At 44.2% G+C, this 23,538-nt stretch overlaps 1 protein-coding gene across 3 annotated transcripts in view; it reads right to left on the bottom strand.

Annotated features, from left to right (window-relative positions):
- LOC126183396 (leukocyte tyrosine kinase receptor) overlaps positions 1-23,538 on the bottom strand; it is a 974,779-nt gene that overhangs the window by 610,375 nt on the left and 340,866 nt on the right. The window lies entirely within an intron of this gene.

Here is a 23,538-nt window from a genome sequence, read left to right on the forward strand (position 1 = left end):
ATTGGTTCCTATTGCGGCAACCAGGTGCATATCTGGTGCTGTACACTGTTTGTATGACGGTATGATACCCATACTGTCTTTTGACAAGCCATAGCGTGGGGGAACAGTATGGCTATCGAGAAGAGACTGTGCAGCTGTTGGTGAAACTGTTTTATGTGAAAGGCAGCACTTGCAGTGCTACATGGAGAGAGTATCGCCGACTGAAAGGTCGGAGTAGAGGCCCGATGTCATTAAATGGCTTAAAGAAGATGCTAATGAAATTCGAAAACACATGTGAGCTTGGTGTGGCACCTGAAAGAGGAAGGCGACCTATTTCAGTAGAAGCTATTGACGAGGTTGCGTTTGCTGTAACTGACCGTGCACCACCTGACCCGGGTAGAGCTAGTGGCAGTATCACAAGAGTTGTCCATCCAACAGTCAACAATACAGCAGGTATTTTACGCTGGCACCTGTACAAGATCTAGACGGTGCAACTGAAAACTCATGATCCGAAACAATGTTCTGAATTTGCTCTTCGGTTTCTAGCACGGAATGAAGTTAATGACGTGAGGCCAGGCAATATTCTATGGAGTGACGAAACACATTTTACACTACAGGGTGCAGTAAACACACAGAACTGATGACTTTGGGGTACTGTTAAACCGCGTGTTGTCCACGAACATTGCACTCGTCGTATGCGACTTTGTGGTATGCATTCACAAGCACCTTTATTCTTGATATGTTCCTCTTTGACGAGAATACATCCAGAAGGCATGTCAGGTGTATGAAGACGTCTACGTGTTACCGAGACCTCCTCGTAAGCAAGCGATTCCTGCCTTGGAAGAGCTCAGTTATGTGGAAACCACTGTTTTCATGCAAGATGTGGCGACATCACGAGTCGCTCGCCCAGTGGAAGATCTACTTCATGTATCCTTCCATGGAAGTGCTATCTCCAGCGGATTTCCAGATGCATGGCCTGCACGATCACCTGATCTGAATCCATGTGACTTCGGCTCTGTGGATATCTAAAAGAACGTATTTACCAGGGACACGCACGGTCTCTACCTGATCTGAAGGCCAGTATACAGGAACACGTTGCTCAGACTTCACTGGAACTGCTGCGAGCAACAGATGTACACCTCATTGTATGGGTGCAACATCTCGTCTAGTGATGCGACAGTCCTCAGCTTCTGCTTCCGCAGCTGCGGAAGTTCCACACATTTTTTCACATCCGCTTCCACATCCATTTTTATGTCATAACTTTATTGGAACTTTCAACAATGGTGAGATTGACGATGCGCGCGCTTATTGGTCAAACGCGCCAATAAGTTGGGTGGGTCGCGTAGCAACTCGACATGTGCCTGTAGCGATTGTTGCGTTTATTGTATTGTTATGTAGTGATCTATGTCCATTACCGCGAAAGTATATCGTTTCCTCACTCGTCAGTCTATTTTGTGTTGCTTTATAGTATTATTATATTGTACAGTGTTTTTTAATCTACAGTTTTGTGATGTAACGTTAGTTAAAGAGTCCAATAATGAAACAAAAAACAAGTCTTATTTGGAACTATTTCGTTGAGTCTGATGATCTGAGTACCAAATTCAAAATCTGTGACAAAGTATATTTGCGAAAAGGGTGCACGACCACCGCATTGAAGAGTCATCTTAAATAATTGCACGTCGAGTTTGAGAAGTTAGACGAAATTAGCGAACTTTCAGTGGAGGCGAGAAAACAAAAGATTAGTCAATATTTATATAATAATGTAGTCGATACTAATAATATAGTTCTATTATTATAGGGTTATCTCTGTCCATTGCTGTGCAAAATTGATTGATCCAAATAATTCACAATACGATAACATTTTAAAGATCTCACCCCACCCTTGGTTCTGATCTGGCCGTGTTGGTACAAGTCGATTGATAATGTACCTTTTCTTATAGCTGCCAGCAGTTAACGATATAAGCATATAACAGTATGTGGCAAGGAATAAATACGGCACTGTAACACGTGAGCTGCACGCGAGTGTATTTTGGTAGCACTGCAAGGAATTTAAACTGGTTTTATGTCCCTGCCCGTCATCCAAACTGAAGTGAGCACCCAAAAAAGTTATCGCACTCTATATAAAATCGTTTCTAAGAATTTTATCTTCCATTTATTTCTACGAGAGTGATGGTACTCAAGTACTTTCATAATCTGAACCAATACCAATCACGTTGCATTTACTCAGTAGAATGTTACTTTATTTATTGCATTTTCCACACTGCACACCAGGTGTCGGTAACTTCTTTACCACTATCAGTTCCAAAGTAAACACTAATGATGGTAAACACGTTACCGAAGCATAGTATGCAATATGACGAATACGATCCAATATTTATAAATTAACACTCTACTGAGTAACTGCAGCGTGTTTTATAAATTGGCTCAGAAACATTACTCCGGTCAAAGAGTTTAGCAACAACAATTACAGTGCAACAAAGCCTGTAAGTAAATGATTATTGGGATTCTTCACACCCAAAGTCTCAACAAATGGATCTTGTGATTGCTGAAATGACTGCCCTCCAGAACTTATCGATTAATTTTGTCGACGGTACCGTCTTTCGCAGAGTAATGAATGCTGCTCTTCCTAAGTATAAGCTGAAAGGTCGTGATTTTTTTACTTCGTATTTGTGCGATAACTTGCACAATAAGCTGGCAAGAAAAATAAAAAATTTAATTGAAGAATCTGATAAACTTACCAAAAACGGTAAGAACACAATTGCAACGTATATAGATCCGCAATACAAGTAAAAAGTTTTCAATGGCATCGTTACAGAACACGTTGAGTCCTAAATACTTAACCTGATGATGGCGAAAGCCAGAGATCCAAACTCATCTCAAGATGACTGCAAACCTACTAGCTCTAAGGGTGCCGATTTGCAACTGAAAATCAGCTTTCAACAAGCTGTGGCTTAAACACAGAATCTCAATTAAAAACATCGTTACAAACGTTAGAATTCATGTTAAGTATACAAGAAGATTAGCTAGACCGACTACGACTAACCAAAACGGCAATCTGCTTTTGATACTACAATTAAACCTACTGGAGCACAAAGAGCAAAAAAGACTTCCCGTAAAAGATGATCCCCTAATGTTGTGGATATAAAATGGTCAGAAGTACCACTAACTATTGTCACTAGCTCGCCAGTATTTGCCAGCTCCTCATAGTAGCGTGGCCAGTGAACAATTATTCAATGGAACTGGCCCCGTTTATGAAGGATATCGAAATAAATTACAGGGTGAAAAAGCGGCAAAATTAGCTTTTGTTAAATACATAATTTGCCATTCATAAATTTTGAGTATTAATACAATAAAAATGTTTTTCGATAAAGAATTGTTACTTTTTAAATATATACACTTCCGCTTCCGCATCCGTTCCCGCTTCTGCTGAAGTTGGCTTTTGACGCCTGTTTCCGCTTCTGCTTCTGATATCACACCCTATCGCAGCACTAAATTCTCATCGACGTCTCCGGCGCTCACATTGAACGAATTGTGTAATGGGCAGTTAGTAATGAAATCAACATTATGCCTTTCTCACATGTTTTACTTTTTCTGCCCGCATCCCGTGCCTAATCTACTGCATTCGGAAACATTTCTTGCATTCAAAGCGGCAGATTTCCACTTGGTGGGCAAAATTGCAACTAATTTTTATTCCAGTGTAAATCGGTTGTGCATTAACTAATTAAATATCTACCAAGTTTCGCTGCCGTACGATAATTGCAGCCCATTCTGGGCCTCTGTGAGTAGCTACACTTCAATTGTAACCGCCCGGTATAATTATTCCCCCGGTTGCTGTTCTACATCAGCATATTTGCGCAAGGTGCATTTAAGGCCCAATATAGCAGCAGCATGATGCGCTATAAATTTCCCTATCGCTGTTTGCTTTTTCTTTTGGAGCAAGCCACTGAATTAGTACATCATTGTCGTTGTTCTCATCACCTTCCTCATCACCCACGCACATTAGGCATGCAAGCCTCCTGTTCTGGTATATCAATCCACCCACCCTCTTCCTTTATCTTCCTGAAAAATTTTTGTTCGTCGATCTGTACTCAACAGCTAGTTTCGGCACTTGTTCGTTGACAATTCGGACATTTTCCTCATTTTCTTCGACGTTATACAATTATTGAGATGATCTTCAATTATCTTCTTATGTCTTCATTGTGGATGTGATCCAATCTTCTTTAAGCACATTCCCCTCTCAGAAACATCGCCTTTGCGTCTTCATACCAATTTCTGTCGTTGGTCTACGGCAGGGGCGGCCAAGAATTCGGCTCGCGAGCCATACATACTCTGGCATGAGTGTCACAGCGCTTAGCCTGGCTTCACATTTCTCCCACTGCCACGGCAGACTGAGCATGGGGAGGAGGAACAGGGGGAAACTGCTAACGCGCCACATTTAAATGGCAATGTAGTCGCACTTTTATATTTCACTTTTCTCAACAAAGAATGCAAATGCTGAAGATATAATGTAATTGTCCTCTGGTATAAACTGTAGGCATATGGACGCACACAGTTAATTTCATAGATTTTTGCACTCAGATTAGCACATAATCGCGACTTATTTAGTCAATTAGTCATTTATCATAATCGAAAAAAGGCGTTTAACATCTATATATTGATCGAAATAATGTAGCCCTTTTGTACGCTCAGTATGGAGACGGGGAAACTACCTGAGGAAACCAAATGTCCTGGACAGTTTTAACGTAATATTATTTGTCTTTAAAAAAAGAATTACATTGCAGAGCAATCAGTTACAACAGCAAAAGCAAGGGGCCGCTTTCAACTGTAACTGCAAACTGTATCGAAAACAGGTCGATATAAGACTGAAAGTGGCTTCAGAACGCCTAGAAAACTCTCATTGTAATTTTCAATGTCACCATGAATTCTTCAAACCTCACGTTCTCTTTAACACCACTGAGCTTAGGGAAGTGGACTGTGCTTGTCAAAGTTTGTCACTTCTATAGTGCAAATTTCTTTTTAAATGCATCTGCATAAAATCGTAAGTTGTTTCTCAGCTTGCAGCGTGCAATCAAGGCCACTTAAAATGCGAGGTGTGCAATTCATTATGGATGTTGTAACTTTCGTTCCTGCATTTTTTGTTCCTTCATAAATTCTACAAGAGCGAGTTTTAAATCGAAAAATCGTTTCAGGCATGTCCTGCGACTTATCTCTTCATTCAGTTCCGTCGGAAGGCCTCGGTGGCCAAGCGGTTCTAGGCGCTTCAGTCCGGAACCGCACGACCGCTACGGTCGCAGGTTCTAATCCTGCCTCGGGCATGGATGTGTGTGATGTCCTTAGGTTAGTTAGGTTCAAGTAGTTCTAAGTTCTAGGGGACTGATGACCTCAAATGTTAAGTCCCATAGTGCTCAGAGCCATTTGAACCATTTTGAACCAGTTCCGTGGAAAATTGTTGTTATTTACAGTGGAATAATGCGTGTGATTTCAGAAATTGTAATATTCATAACACCAATTTCTTCACGTGCTCCATGCCTGCAAATCTAGCGCAAAGTGCGTCTCGCTGTACGAAAAAATCAATCCTGTCTTCTGGCCGTTGTAATATTTTGCTTCTTCACTTTCAAAAAATAGTTCAAATGGCTCTGAGCACTATGGGACTTAACAGCTGTGGTCATCAGTCCCCTAGAACTTAGAACTACTTAAACCTAATTAACCTAAGGACATCACACACATCCATGCCCGAGGCAGGATTCGAACCTGCGACCGTAGCAGTCGCGCGGTTCCGGACTGCGCGCCTAGAACCGCGAGACCACCGCGGCCGGCTTCTTCACTTTCAATTTTAAACTCTTTTTGCATGGTATTCTATTGCAATCTAATAGCAAATTTGCAGTACCCATTCAGTTTTAAACGCTTTTGACGATGGTTCGCTATACTGCCTCTTTTTGACCAAACAGCCACAGGACCTATGAACGTCCATTATACTATGAACAAATACCAAAGTGACACTACAATTCTGTCGAACTGAAAAAGCTGTACCGACCGAAAAATGCCTCACCACAGTTCTAAGTGAAACGTTGGCCTCCACCAGATAGATAGATATTTCCGAGAACGACCGAGCAAAGCCGAACAGGTAGAGCCGCAGCCCGCACATCCAGGATCCATTCTCCGTTGTCACACAGAAGAGTGGGGGACTGCAGTTTTTTTGTTTTTCACATGGGTTCTCTTGCTCCAGGTTTCTTCACATTCATCTGCACTTCCGTGAAAAAGAGCTAACTTTCCCTCGATGACTCAGTCGTAATCATTTGTGATGTTTCAGCCAATGTAATTACACATTGAGGTTTGTTCCGGACAGATGACATCTAGGCATACTTTTTAATCTCATCTCCCATTTTTCTCTAAAAATCACAGTTAGTATTATTGAGCTTTCGCAGCTATAGTTTTGGGTCTGTTAAGCAGCCATTTCTAGAGTAGGTGGTGACAAGCTAGTAATACATTGAGTAATGTATAATTAGGTTTATGCTGTCGGATCTTGAAAGCGTCTTCTATCGATACTACCCCCTCCCTTCCCCTGTGAATGTTGAACTCGGACCGTCAAAATCAGTTTGTGCCAAAAAATTATTAAGTGTTCTTTTGTATCGAACAGCTGATAAAACATGTGGACATTCGGAACTACATCTGTTTTGTGTCAACTGGTACGTAGAGACAAGAGTTAGTGTCATTTTTTAATTTTTTTTTTGCGTGTGGGGTGCAGCGTAACTAATATATAATGGTGAAGTTTTAATACAGAGAGAAAAAGTACTTACCCAATAACCAGTATCAACAACGCCGCGAATATGTACTAATAATGGAATTAATGGACTGTAGATGTACTAGAAAGTGACTTTAATTGTGTCCAGAGACAGTTTAGTTAACTGAAGCAAAGATATGATGCTCGAGAACATTTTCCCAATTTACGCAGTACATATGTGCATGTAGATTAGAATGAAGGAGGCAAAAATTTTATAAATTATGTTTATGCAGGATGATGCACTCCCATATTCCACAAGCAAGTTTAGTGGTATGTTACATGTTTGATTACCAGTTCGCAACATTTGCACGCATAGGGCAAACGACAGGCAATGTCCTGCCCGAATCCTGATCTGAGACCTTCGCTGGTTTCCTGTGTAGATGAGTAAAGAGAGAGATAAATCTAAAAATCCCAAAGCATTAGACGAGTTGCAGACAGTACTCTTCATGGTGCTCAGTAATACGAGTATGCGGTGAATAATATAGCAGGAAGGTGTAACTGTTAAATCAGATCAAACAGAGAAACTTCAACACCTGAAGTGCATAATTTTTTTAAAAAAATTGTTTAATGGTTATCTGCAACAGAATATTTCACTGTTTTCTGGAAATTTCCTTACGTGATTAATTATGTCATTTTATGCTCCTAACGTGCTTTTTTTCCTCTTGAATTTCAGTACTCTTTTATAACAACGGAAATGAAATTCAAATAATTTGAAAGCCGCTAAAACGCTCAATTCGAGCTATTTGATGTCTGTGACGTCAGTGGCTAGCTCGCTGCTAATTCACAACAATGTCTTGTTTTGGAATATACGATTCGTAAAACGGGTTACAAACGGTGGGTAGTGCCATACTGTACATATATATCTATAAAACTACTGAAAAGTTGTTTTGGATCTTTCCAGAGAATGAGAATACGCGTAAAATGTGGTTGCACTGTACCGGCAAATTGCTACCATGTCGGCGAAAAAGTTCACTGACTTAATTAAAAATGTGTTGCACAGTGAAGTTAAAATTAATTTACCTCCGAGATATGCTTTTCCACTGTTACAAGGAAGGACAGGGTCGTTCAGTGAAATTAAACTCTTCCTCATTTTAACCAGTTTTACACAAATTATTCGGTAGCTCAAAAAGTCGAATTTTGTAAGATGATGTTAACAGATCGCTGGTTCGAATCCAAACCGAACGAATATTTTAATCTACTTGTAAAACGCCTTCGCAGTCCTTTCATATGAAAACCAAATCGCAACTACAAAACTTCACTTCCCCGATCAGAAACGGAATATTGTTGTGTTTTCCTTGCTGTCTCCATGCGCTTACATTTGTAATCGTTGTTCACACAAGTCACATTCAAAAACACATTTTCTAGTTCATGTGACCACACATTTTTTATTTTATTAGAAACAATGATTTTATCCTCGTACTGTTCAGCTAGGGATCCCTATTGTCTAAACCTATGAGGTTATCATCTTACGTAAAAATTAAGCTCCTGGTGAGAAGAATGTATCTGCTGAGAGCTTTCTAGAGAGGTAACCAATACTAAGATTTGCCAAGAAAAATTTTATTGTGCTTTGGGTCGTAACTAATGACTGCTATTTGACAATCTAGTATCATATGCAGACCCATTTGCAAAACTTCTACAGTTCCTTAGTTTTGAGAGACTTTAATGACGTCGCAAGGAGCAGGGAAAAGAATGTCCGTCGTTGCACATATCGCTGCTGTAAATGGGTGGAGTATAAACGCATGATGTTTCGCAAGGTTATCACTATCAGCGTACACAATATTCCTTTCCATTGTTAGTTAAACTTTGTAATTGTGTTTCTTCGCTAAATAGGTAAACTGTTTGCAGAGAAAGTACGTAAAAAGATCGTAACTTCGGCTAACACTTATAACACACGTATAATTTCGTCTTACTCCTAGTCTGTGACGTCACCAGAGCTAATAAGAGAGCGTTTTCGATCACGTGACCAAAGCTTCATATTTAATTGTTTTTAAGCTTTAATTACATATAAGTAACAGATATTTCGTGAGAATATTGGCCATAAATGCTATTTGAATGTTATGATCGATCAGAATAAGAACAATTCGAACCATATTTTTCATACAGGAAAATAACCTATTGCACTGTCACTGAAGTTAGATGAAACTCAACAGACGCACTTTTGCACTGCGTACTGCTTTACGACACTGTGAGGAATAATCCATGAGTGAATATCAGTAAATAAAACAGAATAATGAAAATTCTTAGAGGTTTCTATTTATAAAAACAGGAACTGGAGGTCACAAACTAAAGATCTTTTGAAACGTCCACGCTCTATAACATTTTTGCTTCATAGATACTAGCAGACTTTGGAGATACAATTTTTAAAAAAGTACACTTAATTTTCCAATTTTCATTCACTGATATCTTATGGCAACACATTCTGGGCAACTGCAAATGCTTAACTGTGGAATAAGTATTTGTTGCACGGATGCGTGAACAGTGATAAAATGTTGATAAAACGTCTCCACATTAGGTCCAAGGAGCGGTCAGGATTTTCCTAAAGGGGGAGTCCGATTTATTAAGGAGGACCTTAAAAACACTCGTGTTTTTCATTTTATGCTGAAGGTATACATAATGAAACATACGAAAACCACCTCAAATTTTAAAGCGCCCTTTCATAAAGACGGGTGAAATGGAAAACGGATCTGTCCATAGAGCTAAAAGCTACACTAAGAGAAAAATAAACCCTATTTATTTTAAAATGCAGCATAATTATTCCTGGGTGATTTTATTTATTGATACCTGTTAGCAAACGTTCAGTGTCCTGCTCAGTGAGCCAGGAATTACAACTTGAAGGGGGTTCTTGTTCTGTTAATTGTAGCAATATCTTTTCTCGTGAGCGCTGGTAGAGAAACAATTGACCAGTTTCATGAGCCATTGATGTTACGATCCATATCCACTAACATTGTCCATTCCGTTCTTGCTTGTTCTGCGAGTATACGAATATTACATTATGGTGTTGCAGCGGGAGGTACACGGTGCAGCATATTTGGCAATTGGTCTGCACGTTCGTTGCCCCTAGCTCCAACTTGCCCACATTGTGTTCCTGAAGTGCACATTTCGGGGACAAGTTGCAACCGCTTGTTCATAAAACATCATTCCACACGATCCAAAACAATCGCCTCAAATTCTATAGTCGAAGTCCGTTGCGAAACTCTTCTCCGTATATTCATTTGGCTTCCCAGACGCAGAATCCTTTTGTACTATACTTTAATTGAATGTCTACCAGTTCCTGTAACAGGTAACGCTCCGTCTTTTAATAACTAGTCATGAGGTGTAAACACTGGTAATCTCCACAATGGACATAGCAGAGAAGATAGTACGATTTAACATATCGCCGCCAATGCTGATGCGCCGTGAAACTGTTTGTTATAGAACATGTGCAGCCTACGAAACGCGATTCACACTGATTGCTCATTCAATACTTCGAACCCCTGGTTTACTAATTTCCCACCGATCCTGATCTCAGCTTGCTCAATTTATAATTCTCCATAGTTTGTATAGTTTTGACCCTTAAGCTTATGGGCACCCTTTATCCTCCTCACTAAAGGGCTTAGATTTTGTGAATGAAAAGTTTATATTGATGATCATTGAGTTGTTCTGGGGGAAAATATTGCTAAAATAATAAATTCAAAAAATTATTGTGAGTATCTGAAATATTAGGCATTTTAAAACAAAAAAATGCTCACCACGAAGGAATTATCCAAATGGAACGGCAATCGGTATATCTGATGTACATGTACATACAAACAAATGGTTACAATTTCACAAAGATTGGATGATTTATTCAAGAGCAAGAGATTCATAAATTGAGCAATTCAATAAAGCGTTAGTCCACTTCCGGCCTTTATGCTAGCATTCATTCGGCTTGTCAATGACTAACAAAATTGGTGGATGTCCTCCTGAGGGATATCGTGCCAAAATTCTGTCCAATTGGCGAGATAGGTCATTAAAATCCCGAGGTGTTTGGAGGGCCCTGCTCATAATGCTCCAGACGTTCTCAATTGGGAAAATTGGGAAGAGATCCGACGACCTTGATGGCCAAGGTACGGTCTGGCGTGCACGAAGACAAGTAGTAGAAACTCTTTCCGTTTGCGGGCGGGCATTATCTTGCTGAAATGTTGTCTCGGTATTGCTTGTCTTGAAGACAAAAAAAAAAGTAGAATATCGTTAGCGTACCGCTGTGCTTGTGCTACAAAGGTGCCGCGGATGACAACCAAAGGGGTCCTGCTTTGAAATGAAATGATACCCCAAACCATCATTGCTGCTTGTCAGGCCCTACGGCGCGCCAGACGACAGTCAGGTTGGGTCCCAGTATTGTCTGGGGCGCCTCCAGAGACGTCTTGCTGATCATCGGAGCTCAGTCCCAAGCGGGACTCATCACTGAAGACGACTGTATCCCAGTCTATGAGATTCCAGGCAAAAGCCGTGTCTGGACACGCCACAGACGACGGTGAGATATCAACCTCACTGCCACCTGCCATTCGACCCGGCAACAGGAATGATGTTCTGGGGTGCCGTTTCTTTTCACAGCAGGACCCCTTTGGTTGTCATCTGCGGCACCCTTAATTCTTGGCGGTACGTCGACGGCATTCCATGCTCCGTTTTGACGTTTTCTTCCCCGTCGTGGCAAATTACCTTGGCTCTCGAATCCAGGGGCTGCTAGCTCAGCGCCTCAAAGCGCAGAGGTACGCTGCTCGGTAGAGAATTTGGCAAAACTGGTTGCTGTACTTTGTTTTCAAATAAAATAAAGTGCATTACAACAAATGACGGAATTCTGGTATTGCATATTTTTATTTTTATTGTAAATGTTTCGTCATTTGACAGTGCATTAAAGCATGAATATTTTAATGTTTAATTGTGCAGGGAATTCGTGGACTAAGTTATGATAGTTTACAACAGCATAAATAGGTTTTGGACGAGAGACGGGAGGAGGGGGGGGGGGGTGCAGAGTAAAGTCGGCTGGGGCGCCTTCAAGCAGCTCGCTGAAAAACTCTTTTAGAAACGAGCAAACTATAGAATGCGTTGTCATTGTCATCACATACCCCTTGCTCTCTTAAAAAACCGCCCTCCCCCCCTCCTCCCCCCTTCGATCCGTACTGAAACCAGTTTTAATAACTGAGTACTGCCCATTGGGCGATATCTTGCCCTTTGAGCTTTGGTAGAATTTTGAGCAAATCTTTTGAAGAAATGCAACCATCACCGTTTGGACAATATTTTTGTTGATAAATGCGCTCTTTGGGCGACAATGGCAAATCCAAGTGTATTTTTATGCTCTGGTTTTAAGTTGATGTTATTTGTAAGGATCTTACCGCACCGCTGCTTTGTGAAATGCTGAAATTTTGCAAACCAAAAGTTCTGCCTGTCTCCAAGTAACACTCTAGTCTTAACATTAAACTGCTATAGAAATGTATTTAGGCTGTTTTAGTAGTGTGTATATATTTTTAACTTATCTTAACGCAAGTGGACGATAAAAATTGTTTTCCTCTCCTTTCTTGTTACAAACTTATCTACAATTAGAAACCACCAGGACAGAAAACTGCTAAAAACAGTAAACGATAGCGTTTACGTTAAATTCAGCTGCACGTAAGAACTGAACTGATTAACAGAAAAACAACTAGATTTAGTCTTGACTAAAGGTGGGATAGCGTACAGTTGATAGTGCTAATTTAGGCTTATCGATGGCCTTTTTGATTGTCGATAGTTCGTATTTCTCTTTCGTCGTATGATTGAACATTAAAATACAAGAGGCATCAAAAAATTTCTGTTACAAAGCCGTACAGCCCGCAAGTGGTATGCCATTCATGCAAAATTGCCGTGCGCATTGAGGAAATCATTCCACTGAAGCACCAAGTTAAAGATACCCTTTTGGTAAAACAGCGTGCCCTGCTGCGTGAAAAAGTGTGTAACTGCCTGCTGCACATCCCCGTCCTACAGGAATCGTGACCCTTCAGCTGCTCTTTAAAGATCCGAAGGCGCGATCATCGCGTTATTGGCATAATGTCTGTCTTACTACACTTACATGGGGACATGCGTTCTCATTGAGCAGCAGCACTCCTTGTCGCACAACGCTGGTTTTAGACAGACATGCTTCCCCGTACAAAATCTTTCATTCTCCGATGGATGTTACCTATGTTTGTCCTTCGGCAGCCAATAAAAGAGTAACAGCTTACAGCACGTTGGTCCCTTTCAGACGCATTTGGTAATAACGTCGCCATAATTCATGTTTCCACATTTACCCCGTGCACGTCGGAAAGACACGAATGCCACGCTAATCCCTTGCCAACATGTCGGTACTTCTACATCCGTTTCGGAGTCGCTCTACGTTGCATATAAGCCGCAGCGACGCCCTCAAAAGCGAAATTTGATCGTCAGTTGCCTCTTTCAATTTGACTACGCGGCAACTAGGTCGCGTGTAATTTATTGTAGGCGGTAGTAGAGTCTGAACTCCCACCCTCCCCCCTACCCTTTTGGCTACGCCCTTGTTAGCTCCCCTTGCATACAGCCCTTTAAATGACAAGCAAACAACAACCACGCGGTACATTTAGTCCTTTATCAAGTTTGTCGCCAACTATCAATCACAATTTGGAAACTATAATAACATTCATAAACGTATGAAGTTCTCTGACAGCTGCAGAGAGCTGGCACAGCAGTTTAGCGCGCCTACCTCAACCAGTCACGTAACGCTATTTCGTAAATGTCTCTATGGCTACGCCTCAGTGTTGGCGCAGCTCTATAGGAGATTCTTGTGCTGGCAACAGTGCTGCCAGCTGTCAGGGACCTTCTTACTCCATCTCGATTATAGAAGGAGAAATGAATTCACTATCCATTACTCAGTCTTAGTAGGGACAGAAATGAGAGAGATATTTAGACCTGAAAATCTTTGATCGGATACCAATATCTAATAGATAAAATTAATTTTGAACAAAAAATTAAATCATATCTGTTCCATTAAGTTTTGGGTATGCAGCCGCAAGAATTCTCCTTCTTCTTCTAATATTTCGGCTGTATAACGTTCAGCCATCTTCAGAGTGAGCCGCAAGACTGCCGCTCCATTTTTTTTTTTTTTTTTTTTTTTTTGTGATATGTTACAATACAGCATCACCGGTTTATTGCGGTCTAACTGTGTTGGTGAGGCAGTAAATTTATCCACAGGGCAGTGATTGCGTCACTGCAATTCACTTTGGAGGTGTGGCGGTGGGACTTGTAGTCCCGTACCACCCTCTGACGGTGACAGTACTACATGAGTCAGGCAGAAAAATTTAGCCTAACGTGGGCAGGTATGATTGGAAAGTATTGGACGTAGAATGGGGGCTAGTCCCGCCAAATGATGCGTCCGTGGTGGGCGTGCCAGACCTATCGTTAGCCATGGTCGGAATCCGATTCCTCTAGGATGGTTAGGGGAACCGGATGTCGATGCCAGCGGCGTGGAAGTGTGGTCCCAACGTGGCGTAACCCATGGACAGTGTCCCGCAAGGCATCCACTTTCTCATAGAGCCGCCGCGCGTTGTTGCGTATGGTCGTCTTTAGGGGGACGATATCAGCTTCCTCGTGGAGAGTGACAATTCTCGTGAGTGGCGGGGCGTGCAGACTCCACCTGAGCACCTTGTTCTGTAGGCGCTGCAATGTCCGCATCCTGGTGACACTAATCGTGGCCCATGCAGCAGATCCATACGTGAGGGCAGGCAGGATAACTGTTCGGTAAATGCGGAGCTTGGTATGCAGGTTAAGTTCCCTACTGCGAAAGAGCGGGTACAAAGCCCTGGTTAGCTTTTGCCCCTTGTTGGTGACATACTCCGCATGACAGTGGAAGAGCAACTTGTGATCCATCTGGACCCCGAGATAGGTGGCTGTCGGGGACCAGGGCACCTGCACACCTGCAATCGAGATATTGCGGCGGAGGACTGGGCTCCGTTTCGTGAAGTAAACTGCCGCAGTTTTGGCGGCATTGAGAGCTATTTTGTTTGTCCGGCACCAGGTGATAGTGGCGTCCACCTGTCGCTGGAGGCGGGCGACGACGGCCTCAGTAATGCGGCCAGTGGTGTATAGTGCTGTGTCGTCAGCGTATTGTGCAAGGTGGCACTCGGGGATGACCGGCATATCATTGACATAGATATTAAAAAGGATGGGAGATAGCACCGATCCTTGCGGAGTGCCTGCCGACAATTGGCGAATGCCAGAACGCATTCCCCGTTGAGCCACTAGGAAAGTCCTGCCACGGAGGAAGTCATCAACGATCCTGACATAAATATCCGGTATAGGGGTCTGTGTCAGCATCTTGTGTACGAGGTTGTCTTGCCAGATTTTGTCGTAGGCGTTTTGCAAGTCCAGAAAAACGGCAGCTGTCGACTTGGCAGTGTTGAAGCCTTTGCTGATGTGTTCAGTGATCCGTAGGACCTGAAGTTCAGCAGAGAGGTGCGAAGTGAATCCAAACTGTTCAGGACGGATCGTCCCAGCTGCTGCAAGAGGTTGGGAAAGTCGGTGAAGGATCACAGATTCAAGGACCTTCGCCATAGTGTTTAGGAGGCTGATGGGCCTGTTGTTGGTGGGGACTGTAGGGTCCTTGAACCTCTTGGGGATCGCAATTAGCTTGGCTTGTTTCCACTGAGGGGGGAAAAGGCCAGATGTGAGACAACAGTTTAAAATCTTGGTGAACAAGATGAGTGGTGCGCGGGGAAGGTGGCAAAGATGTTCATTTAAAATTCCGTCTAATCCAGGGGCCGACCGGCCACGTTTCCGTCGAAGGATGCGCTGAATATCTGCCATGGACGTAAGAAGGGGAGCAGACTGGGGTGGGCGGTTGCGGAAAGCAACAACAGCTGTCAGGACTTCATGTTCTTCCTGTACTTCGTTCGGAGAAAGGTCCTGGACCAGAGGGCGGTTTTGGGCCTCGAACGCATCTGCCAGCGTTTCCACAATTTGCAGGGTATCATAAGACAAGCCCGCTGCTGTGCGAATAGGATGGGCAATCGCTGGCTTAGAACGCCGCAGGGTGCGAATGACAGCCCAGTCAGATTTTTGGTGGAGTAGGAAAGTGAACATCCTGTCCTCCCACTGTTCAGACCTCCATTCGGCGAGCCGGTGGCTGAATTCGCGTTGGAGGCGTCTCATTTGGCGTTTGTCCTGAGGGTCACGAAACTGCTTCCACCTCCGGCGGTAGCGGTTCTTCTGCACCTTCAGCTCTCGTAACAGAGGGGGCAAGTCGTCCAGGGGTGTTAAATTTCGAGGTGCAGTGGAGGTGGAGAGTTTCACTGCTTTCTGTATTTTGGCGGTAAGGTAGTCCACAGCACGGACTATATTGGCCGGTGTTGCCAAATTGAGGTCGTGTCGAGTGGTGTTATTTAGTACCCTGGCAAACTTGTCCCAATTGGTGAGGGTCGCAGTGGAACGAACATCAAATGAAAGGGCAGCATTGGTGAGGTGCAAGAGTACTGGCTCATGGTCAGAGGCCAGTTCGTGGAGAACTTCCAGTGAAAACTGAGCGGTGATGTTTTTGAAGATGGCCACATCCAGAACGTCTGGCTGGCAGTTAGTACGGACTGGGATATGGGTAGGTTCGTGTGGGCCATAGACTGATAGTGCTAAAGTATCCTCCAGGTCAAGGAGGAGCCGGCCTTTGGGGTTAGACACGCGAGAATGCCAAGCTGGGTGCTTGGCATTGAGATCTGCCCCAATGATGAGCCTGTCGAAGGATGACAATGTGCGGAGGTCTGCTTCCAGCAGCGGCTTGTTTGGGCTCAAATACACTGCTGCAAAGGTAATGGCACCAAGGCGTGTGGAGATGGTAACTGCTGTGGCCTCTATGTGTTCCATTGGCTGGAGGGGCTCTTGGGTATGGACAAGAGCTTTGTTGAGGAATACAGCTGTGCCTCCACCACGGCGGTCGTGGCGGTCAGAGCGGTAACATACCATGTTGCGAAGGCGGAAATCGTCTGCCGGTTTCAGGTGTGTTTCTGTGACCAGTAAAACATCCACACGATAGTCATGGAGGAAGGTGTTCAATTCCGTCTTCATACGTTTTATGCCATTGGCATTAAAAATGCAAGTGACAAGATCCTGAGGGGGCTGGTGGTGGTGTGGAGGTCCATTCGCCATTACAACAATATTTGACTAAGCCCTTCCACTAGGGCGATGACCTTGGAGAGCCCGTCCTCCGACTGACGGATTTTTTGTGCAGTATCACGAATAACAGCCCGGATGTGGGGTTTCGTGAAAAAGGAGATGACCTGGAGGATTTCGCGCATGTCCGCCCGAAAAGCATCAGTCTCCACCACTGGGGGAGGGTCCCGGGTGGTCTGCTTGCCCCTATGGCGCGCAGGTGCAGGTGTAGTAGTAGGCAGAGTGGAGGTAGGGGCAGAGGGCTGAGATAGAGCCACAGATGGACTGGAGGGAGCTGCAGCTGGCTCCTGTAGTTGGTGAGCAGTGGGAGCTGTCACGGAAGACAGACAATGAGGAGGAGACCGGGCTGCAGCAGCAAAGGATGTCGTGGCAGTCCGGGCAGGAAGCGGCACAGGAGCCACCGAGCCATCTGGTGCCTGAGTGGCTGGTGCCAGAGTGGCTGCTGAGGACAGTGCACTAGGCTGACCCCGCAAAACAGGATAGTTGGTCATGTCCCGTAGCGGTGGGGGAGGTCGATTTGTTCTCGGTTTCTTTTTGGGCGGACGAGAAGACTTCAGTGCCTTCTGGTAAACAGGGCACCCCCTCCAGGATGCCATGTGGTGGGGATCGTGCGTCGTTCCCAAACATCTGGCACAGGTAGGTTTCTCCAAAGCAGGGAGTGTGCAGTTCTCCACTAAATGTGGGCCAGCACACTTAACACACCGCAACGGCAGGGAGCACTAATTCCCAGTATGTCGTAAACGTTGGCATTTGCGACGGATGGCTGGCCCGTTGCGGCCCTCGTACGATTCAGTCCGGACTTTCGTGTATAGAAGATACCGGATTTGGTAAATCTGCTCTATGTCCTCCCTCCGGGAAAGGGAGACGACGTGGGTAGGTCAGGGGATCAATGCCCTGGTCTCAGGATTCCTCTTGCTATACTGGTGGACCAAAGGATCTTCGAAATCGAGTCGAAGCAGTTCCTCCTTGACCTCCTCTGCCGTAACCTCTGGTGGCAAGTCCTTGATCACGATTTTGGTGCGGCGATTACCTGACGTCTGGTGGGTAAAGTAAGGCATCGCCTTTGATTTTACGAAATCGAGAATGGTAAGATAGTCGTCCCTACTGTCAAGCAGGTATTTCACATGATCTTTTTGGTAAACAGCTCTTAATTGGCCGACAATGAGCCGCTGGAGCTCAGTGTTCAGTTTCGTATAATTAGTGACATTATATACCACAATGGGGGGTATCTTCTCTTTCTTGAGAAGTACGGTCGGGAGCATGAGCCATTTCCTCATCCACAGGACCATCCGGTGCGGCGTCCCCCGGCAGGGGGGTATCGGAACACGATCCGCTGCCACCACAGCCCGCGTGGGCGGAGGGGCGTCTGGAGCGACGGCCAGAGGACTTTCCGACTGGGTCAGGGTGACCAGAAGACTCGCCACGGTGGCGGGACGGCGTAGAGCGAGGTGCAGGTACAGCCAGGTGGTGGTCAGACAGAGCCGATGTGTTCGCCGCCTCACTACGAGAGAGGTCAATTACTAGGCGGTCAGGTGAATCGTCGGACGACGACGACGACGCGGATGAACGGACCCTGACACGCGACGGTGAACAGTCTTCATGACGATCGGTTTCAGTGCCGGTGGTATCAACCGGCGATTTGTGGCGGTTGGCGCGATTCAAGCGATCCTTTGCCCGTTGTGAAGTGGGCGGAGCATTGTGCGCGACGGGAGGCCGGGACGAGCGGCGTATCCGACGCGCTTCTCCCCGAAGGGCGGCGGTACAAGAGTCGGAGGGTCGCGAAGGCTGCTCCGCGAACCTCTCTATAATAGACTCGGGTCCGCCTGACATGGCCAGGGGCCCGGCACGAGAGGACTACGCACACCAAAAATCTCCCAGCTATCCTGGGGTAATAACTACTAAGACACCAACGCCGAAATAGCTACTATACCAACGCTGTTACGCGGTGCAAAACTGTAACGATACGACACGGTAACGCACTCGTATTAAATAACACTTTCAGGGATCCAACCTGAAGCACGCCGCTCCAGTGCTCGCTTCGTCCCTTTATACTCGTGTACCGCGCAACTGCGCATGCGGCCACAGATGCAAATGCGCCAGAGATGTTGGTCGGCGGCAGAGACGTGCACAATGCGCGTGTTACGTCTATGACTCCGCAGTCGATCTGTGTTGGCATGTCGATATATCATTGTGAGCTGCTGTCACGACATCTTTGTGAGTTTATTACACCAAGTGCCGGATTCCATGATTTATCAAGATTGAAACCACTATATCTGTTAATTAAATTGGTCGTCAAGCGAATCTCAATTGCCTCCTTCGCTATCGAGCTCCAAAAGATGATGTAGTTGCCAAAACGTTGACGTTGTCATACAACATATTGTAACCAGTGTCAATACAGTGCTCTGTCACTGCCGACTTGTTAGGCTGTAAAAGTCGCGTGTACCTCCGGTCTTCTGTACATCTTTCTTGGACAGTACGAGTTGTTTGTCCAATGTAAGAAAGGCCACATTCACAGAGAATTTTGTAAACTCCAGATTTTCGGAGCAGCAAATCATCTTTGACGGAGCCCGCGAGTGCAGCTGTCTTGGGTGGAGGACGAAAAATGACTTTTACTTTGTGTCTGCTGAGGATCCGTCCTATTTTTGATGAGAGGCTACCCACATATGGCAAGAAGGCCATCGATTTAAAGGTTTCTTCGTCTTCTTCTGCTTTCTTTATGGCCTCTTTCGGTTTCATTTTCAGTGCCTTCTGTATTTGCTGTGGGGAGTACCCATTGTCTTCAAACACTCTTTATAAGTGGGAAAGTTGATCTTGCAGACTGCTTTTGTCAGAAATAATATGCGCTCTATGGGTCAAAGTTCGGAGAACACTCATCGTCTGGGCAGGATGGTGGCAGCTATTTGCACTTAAATACAAATCCGTGTGCGTCGGCTTCCGATACACTTTATGTCCCAAAGTGCCATCCTCTCTGCGCCGAACCAGAACATCCAAGAATGGAAGGCATCCCTCCTTTTCAATTTTCATTGTGAAATTTATTTGATCGTGGAGGGAGTTCAGTCTTGCAAGTTATCTTCACCATGGGGCCAAATCCCAAAGTTATCAACAACGTACCTCCAGAATACCGTGGGTTTCAAGTCAGGAGATTCAAGCGCCTTCTCCTCGAAGTCTTCCATAAATAAATTCGCCACCAAAGAGGATAAGGGACTACCCATGGCGACTCCGTCCGTCTGTTCAAAAAATTCGTTGTTAAATAAGAAGTATGTAGAGGTCAGAACATGTTTGAATAAAGCTGAAATCTCTTTGTCAAAACTTCTTTCAATAAGTTGGGTTTCTTATGTGGTGAGCACATTTTCCCACAAGAAGCCTCAACAACGAAGCCAGGTCTTTGGCAACGTCATAGGTCGGAGAGCCTATGTTACTCACTATGGGGCGGACAGGGACATCTTTCTTGTGGACCTTTGGTAGTCCATAAAATCTGGGAGGCACCGCACCACTTGTTTTCAATCTCCGAACAACTTCTGGTGGGAAGGAAGAATCATTCAGAAGCGAAGCAGTTTTCTTCGCCACTCGATTAGTGGGATCCCTGCTGATCTTCTGGTACATGCTGTCACTCAATAAATTGTACATTTTATCGTGGTATTCGTCCCGAGACAATAAAACAGTAAATCATATCTACTTGATGAGCCTTGCCATTTCTGAATATAATGTACACAGACGAGCAAAATTTAAGAACGAAGCTAAGCATTACATTAGGCGTCCCTAATAAGAAACAGCCGTATGAAACTTGGACCATACATAGAAAGAGCTGCTACAGCATAGTACACAAGTTAACTGAAAGGACTACGTAATGAGACGAAGAAAAATGACATGACATAGCTATTCAAAGGCAATAATTGCACAGAAGTCGTGCTTTATGATGGTTCCCTATGACATTACAAAAGGTGGGGCGTGGTTCTTAATAGGATGTGATCACCTTGTACGACGGTGCATGCCCTGCAGCGTGCTCCCGTGCTGGCCACAAAGTTGTTGGTAAGCAGTTCTTACGGTAGGGCGTTCCATTCGTCCACCAGCGCGGTTGACAACTGTTAGATGGTCGTTGGTGCATTTGGACGTGCTGCATTACATGTCCCCAGCGCAGCCCACACATGCTCGATGGATTTAAGTCTGGGAAACGGGCGGAGCAGTACATCCGCCGAATATTCTCTCGTTCCAAGAGCTCCTCCACCTGCGCTGTTCTGTGCAGTCACGCATTGTCTTCCACAAGAATAGAGTCGTGGCCAAATGCATTCCTGAAAAGAAGTACCTGGAAAGGTTGCAATGTCGCAATAGCGTTGACTTTTGACTGTACCGTGTTCAAAGATTTGGATGTCAGTATGTCCTTGCAACATTAAGCCACCCCACGCCATAACACCTTGACGACTAAAACAATCATGCTCGACAATGTTCCTGAGAGAATTGTTGTTGTTGTTGTGGTCTTCAGTCTTGAGACTGGCTTGATGCAGCTCTCCATGCTACTCTATCCTGTGCAAGCTTCTTTATCTCCCAGTACCTACTGCAGCCTACATCCTTCTGAATCTGCTTAGTGTATTCATCTCTTGGTCTCTCTCTGCGATTTTTACCCTCCACGCTGCCCTCCAATACTAAACTGGTGATCCCTTGATGCCTCAGAATATGCCCTACCAACCGATCCCTTCTTCTAGTCAAGTTGTGCCACAAATTTCTCTTCTCTCCAATTCTATTCAATACCTCCTCATTAGTTATGTGATATACCCATCTAATCCTCAGCATTCTTCTGTAGCACCACATTTCGAAAGCTTCTGTTCTCTTCTTGTCTAAACTATTTATCGTCCACGTTTCACTTCCATACAAGGCTACACTCCACACAAATACTTTCAGAAACGATTCCTGACACTTAAATCTATACTCTATGTCAACAAATTTCTCTTCTTCAGAAACGCTTTCCTTGCCATTGCCAGTCTAAATTTTATATCCTCTCTACTTCGACCATCATCAGTTATTTTGCTCCCCAAATAGTAAAACTCCTTTACTACTTTAAGCGTCTCATTTCCTAATCTAATTCCCGCAGCAACACCCGATTTAATTCGACTACATTCCATTATCCTCGTTTTGCTTTTGTAGATGTTCATCTTATATCCTCCTTTCAAGACACTGTCCATTCCGTTCAGCTGCTCTTCCAGGTCCTTTGCTGTCTCTGACAGAATTGCAATGTCAACGGCGAACCTCAAAGTTTTTATTTCTTCTCCATGGATTTTAATCCCTACTCCGAATTTTTCTTCTGTTTCCTTTCCTGCTTGCTCAATATACAGATTGAATAACATCGGGGATAGGTTACAACCCTGTCTCACTCCATTCCCAACCACTGCTTCCCTTTCATGCCCCTCGACTGTTATAACTGACATCTGGTTTCTTTACAAAATGGAAATAGCCTTTCGCTCCCTGTATTTTGGCTCAGCCACCTTCATAATTTGAGAGAGAGTATTCCAGTCAACGTTGTCGAAAGCTTTCTCTAAGTCTACAAATGCTAGGAACGTAGGTTTGACTCTCTTAATCTATTTTCTAAGATAAATCATAGGGTCAGTATTGCCTCACGTGTTCCAACATTTCTACGGAATCCAAACTGATCTTCCCCGAGGTCGGCTTCTACCAGTTTTCCCATTCATCTGTAAAGAATTCGTGTTAGTATTTTGCAGCCGTGGCTTGTTAAACTGATAGTTTGGTAATTTTCAGATCTGTCAACCCCTGCTTTCTTTGGGACTGGAATTATTATATTCTTCTTGAAGTCTGAGGGTATTTCGCTTGTCTCATACATCCTGCTCAATAGATGGTAGAGTTTTGTTAGGCCTAGCTCTCCCAAGGCGCTCAGTAGTTGTAATGGAATGTTGTCTACTCTCGGGGACTTGTTTCGACTTAGGTCTTTCAGTGATCTGTCAAACTCGTCACGCAGTATCATATCTCCTATTTCATCTTCATCTACATTCTCTTCCATTTCTACAATATTGTCATCAAGAACATCGCCCTTGTATAGACCTTCTATATACTCTTTCCACCTTTATGCTTTTCCTTCTTTGCTTAGAACTGGGTTTCCATCTGAACTCTTGATATTCATACAAGTGGTTCTCTTTTCTGCAGAGGTCTTTTTAATTTTCCTGTAGGCAGTATCTATTTTACCCCTAGTGATACGCGCCTCTACATCCTTACATTTGTCCTCTAGCTATCCCTGCTTAGCCATTTTTGAGAGGTTTGTCTTCCTTTTTGCCTGCTTCATTTACTGAATTTTTATATTTTCTCCTTTCATCTATTAAATTCAATATCTCTTCTGTTACCCAAGGATTTCTATTAGCCCTTTGAGTGCATTAATACCTTGATATGGTCAGAGATGAGACTACATAATGGACGTACGAACGCGAACACGATCGTTTTGGTGTTCCATGTGTTATGGCGTGGGGAGGCTTGATGTTGGATAGACGTACTGACCTCCAGATCTTGTATGAACACGTTTCACTCAGCACCAATGTTATTGTAGGACTGTACTTGTTCTCAATGTGCTTCTGTTCAGACTGCATTCGGGCCTGACTTCATTTTTATGAATGACAGTGCGC

This window comes from Schistocerca cancellata, chromosome 1 (genome assembly GCF_023864275.1).
Source record: "Schistocerca cancellata isolate TAMUIC-IGC-003103 chromosome 1, iqSchCanc2.1, whole genome shotgun sequence".
NCBI classification, from domain to species: Eukaryota; Metazoa; Arthropoda; class Insecta; order Orthoptera; family Acrididae; genus Schistocerca; species Schistocerca cancellata.